The following is a 10,796-nucleotide window of genomic DNA, read 5'->3' on the forward strand; positions in this document are numbered from 1 at the left end:
TGCCACAGTGCGTTCAGCAGTGATGCACCAAACCCTCTGATGAAGTGTGTCGAGTGCAGTATTAGAAACTGGCACTGAATGGGCATCAGTGCTGCAGCTACAGCAGTTCCAAACCACTGTTTTGTTGGTCACTTTTTAGGCTGATTTGAAAAGTCTTTTTTTTTTTTTTTTAAATTTTTATTGTTTTTTATGGTTTTGTGTCTGTTTTCAGAAAAAGAATTTCTTGAAGTACTTGATCACCATAAAAGGGTGTTCAACTGATATGGGTTTCTAATACTGATAGCAGGGTGGCCAATGGCTGATATAATGCCAATATATAATGCAATGTAATGCTAGCAAATTGCTTAATTTATATAAACAATTCGCTTAAAAATATTTGAAAGCAGAACATGTGCACTATCCACTGACCATGCAACTGGCAACAGAAGTGGTCATTCTGCCTACTGTCAATCAGACACCGGTATCTGTTCATAATCTGAAAATGGCCAAATATTTGCCAGTTAAAAGGAATATTTCGGGTTCAATACAAGTTAAGCTCAATCAACAGCATTACCACAAAAAAGTAAAATAATAATAATAATTTCGACTCGTCTCTCCTTTTCTTTTAAAAAGACAAAAATCTGGGTTACAGTGAGACACTTACAATGGAAGTCAATGGGGCCAATCTGTAAACATTAAAATACTCACTATCTCAAAAGTATAGACACAAGATGACAATACAGTATGTGTGTTAACATGATTTTACTGTGAGAAAATGGCTTGCTAACCTTTTCTGTGTGAAGTTATACTGTAGCTAATTTTACAACTTCGTGGCCATGATGACATAACACTGTAAAACCCTCAAACGACAGTAAAAATGTCTGTTTTAACAACTTTACAGCTCAAATAAGTTTTAATAGTAGAATTAATGTTAGTGCTTTTATAAAATTATAAGCTTCACATTTCTGCTTTAAACCCTCCAAAAAAATGACTCCATTGACTTCTATTGTAAGTGTCTCTCTGTAACCTTGATTTTTGCTTTTTTTTTTTTTTTTTTTTTTAAAGGAGGGGCAAGTCGTAATTATTTGTTGTGGTAAATCAAGATTATGCCACGAAGGCTGTCAAATGAGGTTAACTTGTACTGAACCTGGAATATTTCTTTAACCACTAGTGGTTTGGTAAAAAGAGAAGGTGATCATGACATTGACCAAGTACAATCATTAAGAGAATATTTAAGAGTATGTTTAGATTTGAGACCATTAAGATTACTAACGTATGACCTGCATGGCCAGGTGTTTTAAGCACATTTACTGTGTCTTTTAAAGTAATGTCAGAGAATATTATTTGTGTTTTTATTTAGGGCTGAGAAACGCTGTGGTTTATACATGTGTGAGCTGATCTTGTTCACACCTCCGCATAGTCTCTATCGCTCCACACACCGTCTGATTGTTATGACTCTCGTTACATCATGTATACTCAAAATTGTGTTTGCATGTTTATTTGTTGTTGAATTTGTTTTTACATTAGTTTGAAGCATCTTTGTCCTTTCTGTGTCTAACTGTAAAGTGAGTCAGAATTACTACCGTAATGACTCTTGAAAATGAGCACCTTAATATTTATTCACGTAACTCGTACACATTTTTAAAACAAACCGGCATATTCATCTGAATTGCAGCATGCCTTTAAGTTTAAATTCACGATTGCTAGGGGGCCTGGCTAGCCACCCCTGGAGTCGTGAGTTTGAATCCAGGGCGTGCTGACTGACTCCAGCCAGGTCTCCTAAGCAACCAAATTGGCCCGGTTGCTAGGGAGGGTAGAGCCACATGGGGTAACCTCCTCGTGGTCGCTGTAATGTGGTTCTCGCTCTCGGTGGGGCACGTGGTGAGTTGTGCGTGGATGCCACGGAGAATAGCGTGAAGCCTCCACACACGCTCTGTCTCCGTGGTAACGCGCTCAACAAGCCACGTGATAAGATGCGCGGACGGTCTCAGACGCGGAGGCAACTGAGATTCGTCCTCCGCCACCCGGATTGAGGTGAGTCACTACGCCACCACGAGGACTTGGAGCGCATTGGGAATTGGGCATTCCAAGTTGGGGAGAAAATCAAAAAAATAAAAATGTTCGCGATTGCTTAGATATTTGCCAATAACTCATCCTCCAGTGGCTGCAATTTCATACTTCGAGGGCTGAGCGAGTAGCAGTAAATGTGTGATTTCGTGCATGATGCAATTAAAAAAAGATCCTGAATCAAGGCTCGTTTGCCCATCACAGATTTAAGACGAAGATCGGCTGATTTAGATTGGTGACCAATCCTAATAATTTACAGTGTTTCCGCAACATTGGCAAAACAAGTTTTATTATCATGTAATGTTGGAACTTTGACTCATTGATGTATATTAATTCATAAAAGTGAATGTTTATCAATAACTCTGTAAATCTCCTTGGGTGCCGTCATGTTTGCGTAACGTCCCGCAGTCGGAGTTGTAGGTTTCCACACAAGTTTCCAAGTTGGAAGTCCCAGCCTCAGGTGCCGTTCCATTGCACTTTATCCAAGTTGAACATACGCAGCATTAGTGACGTCATATCTATGAACCATGATTTGCTACTTGCTAGTTGGTTGCAGGCCGGGTTAAGTGAAGGGGCATTCTCATTCTAGAGTGCATTTGATCGGACAAACATTCTGTGATGTGCAAGATGAGTCATCGATATTCTTGGTCCATTTCCTGCACGAAAAAGGCTGTACATTTTAAATACGCTTAAAATGTGCTGAAAGTTCATTTGATCTACTGTTAGGGCTACACTAGCATATAGATGGCCTCAAAGCTAATAAACATGGAATAAAAGCCACAAAATGTAACCTAAAAAATGAAATCATTGGCACAGGGTCTTGTTAGTTGTGGGTTTTAAACTTTTTTTGTTTTTTAATCTTTATTTTAGCAGTTTTTTTGTAAGACACTACCGATACATTTCAGCCACATGGTGCGATCCTTAGAGACTGCAGCAAGTCATAATCACAGTAAGATAGGGTGAGAAATTTGCAAAGAAACCTGAAGTGTTCAGCACTGCCTTAAAGAATGGAAGTTTGTTACTGAAAAGAAAGTGAACGCTTGGATGAGTCTGTGTATGCATGCATGTGTGCTGGTGCGCTCCGCTACTGTTTTTTTTTTTTTTTTTTTTGTTTTGTTTTTAGAGTTTGAGCCTTTTTCGTTTCCATTTTTGGAGACAAGCGTGCTAATGTGTGTGTGTTCATGCGAAGAGGAAAGAGAGAGTGTGTGCCAAAGGCATGCTCTTTGTGTGTGCATTTGTTTATTTAAACGTGCATATCTGTGGGAGACAGTGCTTGTGTGTCAGGTTTTATATGCTGATATACAGTATGTGTGTGTTTGTGTGTATATGTCTGGTTTTTGTTTGCCAAATGCATGTCTGAGTGTGTACGTGGGTGTTGTTGGTGTGTGACTGTGTAATGGGAGTGTGGGTGGTTGGTATGTGTGTCTGACTCACAGTGAGACATGCAGTGCAGACGCAAACAGAGAGGGGAGGGATTTCATTGGTGAGGAGACACGCACACCGCTGGCGCAGTGAACCATTGCCCAAATGGAGTCATCAAACAGCAACGCCTTGACTAAACAAACCATCAAATCTCATTGAAGTCTTAATCTGATTTGGCTGCTTCAGTTTCAATGGAATCTTCACTTTAAAGTCAATATGAAATCAAAATTGAGCCTATTTACTTTCTTAATATGCGTTACTGGCCATACTGTGCACAGTTCATCAGTGCATGTTGTTCCAAAAAATGTCTTTGTAATCTTACATCAGAATGTAATCGCTTGCTTCGCCTCTGAATACGACTTCAAACGCTGTATGTTTTGATTCACTAAAAAGAGCCAGCTCAAAAGAGTCAACTGCTTGGGAATCGGACTACACTGCTCAAAAGAGTCAACTGTCGGGAATCAGACTACACTGGACACGCTGTATGTTTTGATTCACTAAAAAGAACCGGCTCAAAAGAATCATTTGTTCGTGAATCAGACTACACATGTCACGCTGTACATTTTGATTCCCTAAAAAGAGCTGGCTCAAAAGAGTCAATTGTTTGGGATTCACTAAATTGGACACATTGTGTTTTGATTCACTAAAAAGAGCCAGCTCAAAAGAGTCAACTGTTTGGGAATCGGACTACACTGCTCAAAAGAGTCAACTGTTCGGGAATCGGACTACACTGGACACGCTGTATGTTTTGATTCACTAAAAAGATCCGGCTCAAAAGAATCATTTGTTCGTGAATCAGACTACATATGTCACGCTGTACATTTTGATCGCCTAAAAAGAGCTGGCTCAAAAGAGTCAATTGTTTGGGAATCACTAAATTGGACACATTGTGTTTGGATTCACTAAAAAGAATCAGCTCATAAGAGTAATTTGTTCAGGAATCGGACACACATGTCACACTGTATGTTTTGATTCACTAAAAAGAGCCAGCTCAGAGTCAACTGTTTGGGAATCGGACTGCATCGGTCACACTGTGTTTTGATTAAAAAAAAAAGAACCGGCTCAAAAGAGTCATTTGTTCAGGAATCGAACTACACTGGTCATGCTGTACGTTTTGATTCACTAAAAAGAACCGGAGCAAAAGAGTCATTTTTTGGGAATCGGACTACAACAGGCTAACTGTGTGATTCACGCTATTCATTCAGTTGCAGGGCAGCACAGCACTTAATTGCGCTGCAGGAAACTCTGACCGATTATTTTAGTATGGTGTTCCATCCGCATCGTCAGAAAATAGCACGTTTGGGAACGTTAATGAAAATCATGGCTCTGATCTTTTTTTTAAAAATGGAACTGATTCTGAGCAAGAACCTGGTTCCCAACCCTAATGAAAACTACCAAAAATCTGCTTATTCAAAAAACCGTCAGACTTGAAATCATCGGATAATTCTCAGTTTTTGACATCAAAACAAACAAGCACATGCACAACACTTGTGTACACTGGATAAGCCAGTAAGAACAATGGTAAAGATGTTTACATGCATCACGAAATAGGAGTAATGGGCAAAAATCTACCTGTGTCAAACGGTTTATGATAAAACTGTTTATGAACTTAAGCCAATAAAGGAAAGCCATTTAAGATGTTTCCATGACCGCGTATGTTGTCGGTTTATTAAGCATAATCGATGTAACATTGCGCATGTAAGCACGCTTAATGTTAACCAATAGCCAAATGGCTAGTTATGCATTGTTTTAGGCTACTGTTGTAGTAATGCAGCCTTTCTAAAATATTGCCAGTAGTTAAGGCAGTAATTTAATTTAATGGCCAAAACAGCCAATAACTATAGATTTGATTAAGCATATCAATTGGAAGACATCAAGATGCTATCGAGGGTGAAGTTGACCTTCAGTTTCCATGTTCTGGTCACCATCTTCCCAGCAAGTAGAAGTTTAAATAAATATTTACCAAATCGACTGCAACCTCGCATTCAAGCTCCATTCTGGAATGGAACGCCCACTTTTCCTGATCCAATCAATTGGTCCCATACCCAATTCAGTTTGTTTCTCATTGAATATTCCATTTCACTCTGAAATATGTCACATTGCAGAAATAAAATGTCTTGCGAATGCCATTTCATGTTGACTTTAAGACCAATTCGGGATTGGTTGTTAATCACAAAGTGAATAGAGCTACATGTGAATGCAAACATAGTCATGTGTTGGTGTGTGTGTGAAAAATGGATTGATGGTGACTGCATGAATCTGGCTTTGTGTTAGATGGTTCCACACAGAGCTGATGGTGTTGGTCTGTTTTTAAGCACCTTTTATAATAGAGCAAGACAGAAAAAGACAACAGTGATCATTTCTTCATCCCCATTGGAATGTACATATATGGAGTTGGATCCTGTGACGTACAGCTTGATAAGACTTCGTTTTCTAGCCAGGAAACAGTGAGTGACCAGGGTGATTCTTGGACGCAGCCAGCATGCATGTTCATGAGGGCTGGATCTGTGATGTGTTCAACTCATTAAATTCATTTCACTTCTCTTAACATGTTCCACTCAGTGATGCATTAGCGAGATTGAATTAGGTACAGAATGTGCACTCGTCATATGAGCTTGAACTGAAGTGAAATTATTCCATATAGGGGTTCATGGTCTCTCATTCAAGATCCTTTAATTCAGAGACTGCAGCAAGAGTTAAGCCATCTTGGGTAATGCTTGTCTAGAGAACCATGCATGTCAAGCAGAACCTGGAGGTTGTGCTTGGAATTAAGACATAAGCAAAAATGAACAAATAAAGTGAGGAATAAAAACTCTTAATATTAGCTATGGATATATTTAGTTTTTCTACTTTAGAGTAGTGCTTGGCCATTGAGAGATGTTACTAATTTTTTAACAGATTTTTAGAGTGTTTTTGTACATGAACAACATGTGTACAGTACCGTGGAGAAAGAGAACTGCCATATTTTTGCATTGTACATGAATGAAGTGCTGGGAAGAGATGGAGACGGTTTTAAACTAGCTATTTGCTGGGCTAAAGTGAAATGTCAAAGGGATAAATATATTTTAAAGTTGTAGACATGGGAAGGAAATAAAGGAAAAATGAAGAGGAAAAGTGGGGGGTCTTTATGCACTGCAAGCTGTATGCTTGCATCTTTAAGGAATATACTTTTTAAGTTAAAATGCTAAAATCTTTAAATGATGGTAGAACTGCCTCTCATACTGTTATGGGACACCAACTGCGTCACCTGGTGTGACACTTCACAAATGCTTCCGGTAAAAGTAAGTATGTATAGCTGCAGACCGGAGACCTCTGAATGGGAGGGGCTTATACTGCAAGTGGGTGGGCACCTCTGATATATATGCCATTTAATTTGATTTAGAACAAGAATAAATTGTTTCTTCTAATGTTTGCCAAATGCAACAATCAAATCAATCAATATTTGATACAAAACTTTATTAACAGCCACCATTATGGAGATTTGCAAGCAGATATTAGCATCCAAGTTCATGCTTTGCTCAGAATGTGACACTTTGCTAATAGTTTTAGAGCTCTACTTGATAATTAAGATCCCTTTACTCATGATTGACCTATTGAATGAACAGATGTTCGAGATCAATGTGGAGCCCTGCCAATTATTGGGCCCAAATGGGATCTGCAACATTTGTAATCCAACGTTTCTACAGCATTTTTGTGTGAATATCTGCAGAACTCAGTTGAATGGATTTAAACATGGTCAAATGTGTGTAAACGGAGCTGAGAGCAGCCTACTGCACTCTTATTGATGGATGAAGTCCTTATCAAATTAGCCAAAATATTTAATGAACGAAAATGCAATATGGTTCTGTCTCTCTTCTTACATGTCTCGATTGTTTTTTGGATATCTGTTGCCTGTCCCAAGTGCTGACCTTTTTTTTTTTTTCCCCATAAACTGAAATTGAAAGCACCTTTGGGTGGGTGTTTATAGTTTAAATGTCTGTGAACCATGACTTTGGCACCTTGCGCTCCCACTCTCTCCTTCAATGATTGTTTGATTGGGACTGGGGAGTTTTTTTTTATATTATACTACTATAATGTTGAGTATTATGGTGATAAGTTCACTCTAAACCACACAGCCAAATATGTTGCTTAAAGGTGAAGTGTGTCATTTTTTTTTTTTGTAATAAATTAAAAAATATTCTCAAAGTAAGTTCTGTAGCTCTGTGGCGCAAGCAAAACATTGCTGTGTTTGTTTGAGCAGCCTAAACGTAGTGAAATTGGCTCAGCCAGTGCTGTGAGTTTTGGGCGGGGCTATCTGTTTGGCCAGCCAGTTGTAGACGGGGGAGTGTTTTGGGGAAGCCTGTTTGAAAACGGGTTATTTTAACAATTTGGTTTGGTAGAAAAAATACACACATCACCTTTAAATTTTAAGACTTATGGAGAAAAGAACAAAATATTCCTCATATCTCTCCAGAGCTGATGCATTGTGACCTTTTTTTAGCAAACAGGAAATGGAATTTTTTTTTTTTATATAAGTGTCTATCAGCTTGTTAATCATCCACCTAGACCTGTTTCATCTTTCTACCTTTCTCCAATTTACACCTCCCTGTGCTGCGACCTGTTCTACGTATGCTTCCTGGATCCTCGTTTGTGCGCCTCTGCACTGCCGGCAACCTCAAAGACTTCTTACAGATATCAAACATAATATATTACTCTTTGTGCATCCCTGCCCACCAGAGACAAATGCACGTCGTATACACACACACACACACACACACACACAGGTAGTTGTGTGGATCTACCTCCCTAGACTTCAGCCATACCTCCCCCTGACCCTGTGCCCTCTTACAGCACATGTATGCGGTAGGAGACCTGTTGAGCTGATGGTGCTGTTTGAACAAACAGGAAATGGACATTATAAAGGGGGGCAATTTAGAAATTGGAATGTGGTATTCATACCTCACCAGGGACTGGGGAGTTCCATCACTGTGGCAAAGGAGAGCACGTCTCTGTTGTGGTCGCAGGGATTATTTTTGTCCACTACAGATATATGAATTTACATGTATAAATACATACTGTACATTGTACACAGTAACACTAATGAAGTTTGATTGTAAGTTGTGCACTCACAGCATGAGATGTTATTCCCCAGAAACAGCTTTTTTAGAAATAAATGCAGTAGCCTCTAATGTTGTCAGAACCTTTCATCGCACCCTAAGTACATGCAAGTGTTTCATCTGTGTTCTAAGTGCCAATAACTTTGTGAATTCCTTTACTGTGACCCAACAATAAAGAAAATTGCACATTAACTGCTGTAAAACCATAAAACATCTTAAATCTTACAAAAATCTTAATAAAGATGGTTTGTAACAAAGCTTCCTAATGTGCAATTCACTAATTTGAAGGTGCTGTTAGCAAGGGCGTAGCCAGGAAATTACTTTTGGGTGTGCCTCTATAAAAATGGATGGGCCAAGTTTTCGCCCACATTTATTTTTTTTTACCAAATTTTTCTTAACTACAGAGAGGTGCCGCATTCAAAAGTTCTTTCACGCTTTCAGAAATCAGAATTTATGCATTTATGTAAGTTCTGAAGCTATTTTATAAATGTATATTTGAAGTCAAAAAATAATCTGTAATATTCTGAGTGGGCCTGGGACTAATTTGGGTTAGCCCAGGCCCACCCTTGGCTAGGCAACTGGCTGCAAGTGATTTTTATTAAAGAAATGACACGCAGATAAATGTCCCTTTGGACCTTATTCACAGTAGCACCATCTTTAAATTTTGACGGGAATGAAAACGAGGCTGTGAGGCAGTGGCGGCGTTTCACAAAAACGTAGGGTATGGCAAAAAACCCTTGCAGAGACATTTATAATTATGTTCTATTTAAATATAACCAAAATATACAATGTGACCATGATACTTTAATTTTTTAAGTCTGAATAAAGTGCATAAAGACATTTACTGTATTAAACTGTATGTGGTGTAATTTCGCGATTGTTGCGTAGGTGTCTGCATAAGTCAGATACTCCAGAACACTTGATTTATGACCATTTTCAATTTAGTTGGTGAAAAACTAAGAAAATTAGATGTGATCTATGATTCTTCATTTATCCTATCAAAAGATTTTGAAACACTCCCTGCCTGGCAATCATTCTGCGTGTTCACAGGGAAGCCCATATATGGGCAAAAGGAAGCTGAGAGTGTCGGTTTAAGAACACTATTTTGCTACCAATGTTTCTGACAACTAGCGGGTACTAGTGTACAAGGACAGTGTAACTGTCTTGGGTTTGCTTGAGATCAAATTACACATTTGTTTTCTAACCTGTGAGACAGATGCTCTCCTGTCCTGCTCCATCTTTGATTGTAAGAGGGGGAGTGTCTAATTGCTAATGGTGCGTTAATGTCATGCCGGAATTACTGTAATTACAAGATTACGACTTGTTTTTTTGTTGTTTTTGTTTTCAATTTGGAATGCCCAATTCCCAAGTCCTCATGGTGGCGTAGTGACTCACCTCAGTCCGGGTGGTGGAGGACGAATCTCAGTTGCCTCCGCGTCTGAGACCGTCAATCCGCGCATCTTATCACGTGGCTTGTTGAGCGTGTTACCGCGGAGACATAGCGCGTGTGGAGGCTTCACGCTATTCTCCGCGGCATCCACGCACAACTCACCACATGCCCCACCGAGAGCGAGAACCACATTATAGTGACCACGAGGAGGTTACCCCACCCTCCCTAGCAACCGGGCCAATTTGGTTGCTTAGGAGACCTGGCTGGAGTCACTCGGCACGCCCTGGATTTTAACTCACAACTCCAGGGGTGATAGTCAACGTCAATACTCACTGAGATACCCAGGCCCCCCAAGAATACGACTTGTAAAAAAGTGTTCGCGTCGTCTTAAAGGAATATTCCGGGTTCAATACAAGTTGAGCTCAATCGCCAGCATTTGTGGCCTAAAATTAATTTTGACTCGTCCTTTCTTTAAAACAAGCAAAAATCTGCGTTATAATTGTTGCCATAGAAACAAATAACTTTCGAGGTCTGAGGACGTGAATGCGACTCACATTGCAAACAGCACCTTTAAAGTTTACTGCATGCCATTTGAATACACACAAAAAACAAAATTTATTTAATAACAAAATTCCATAAAACTGAATTGTCATCTAAAAAAAAAAAAAAAACATTTGTTTTATTCTTTAATTTTTTTTTATATTACACATTTTAATTTGAATGTGTAAATCTTAATATATATATATTTTATTTTTATTTATTTATTTTTTTTTTTTTTTGAGTGCATGATCTGAAAAATAAAATAAAACTGTGTTGTAAATGTTTTAATAATGACAACCAAG

The sequence above is a fragment of the Myxocyprinus asiaticus genome, chromosome 37 (genome assembly GCF_019703515.2).
Source record: "Myxocyprinus asiaticus isolate MX2 ecotype Aquarium Trade chromosome 37, UBuf_Myxa_2, whole genome shotgun sequence".
NCBI lineage: Eukaryota > Metazoa > Chordata > Actinopteri > Cypriniformes > Catostomidae > Myxocyprinus > Myxocyprinus asiaticus.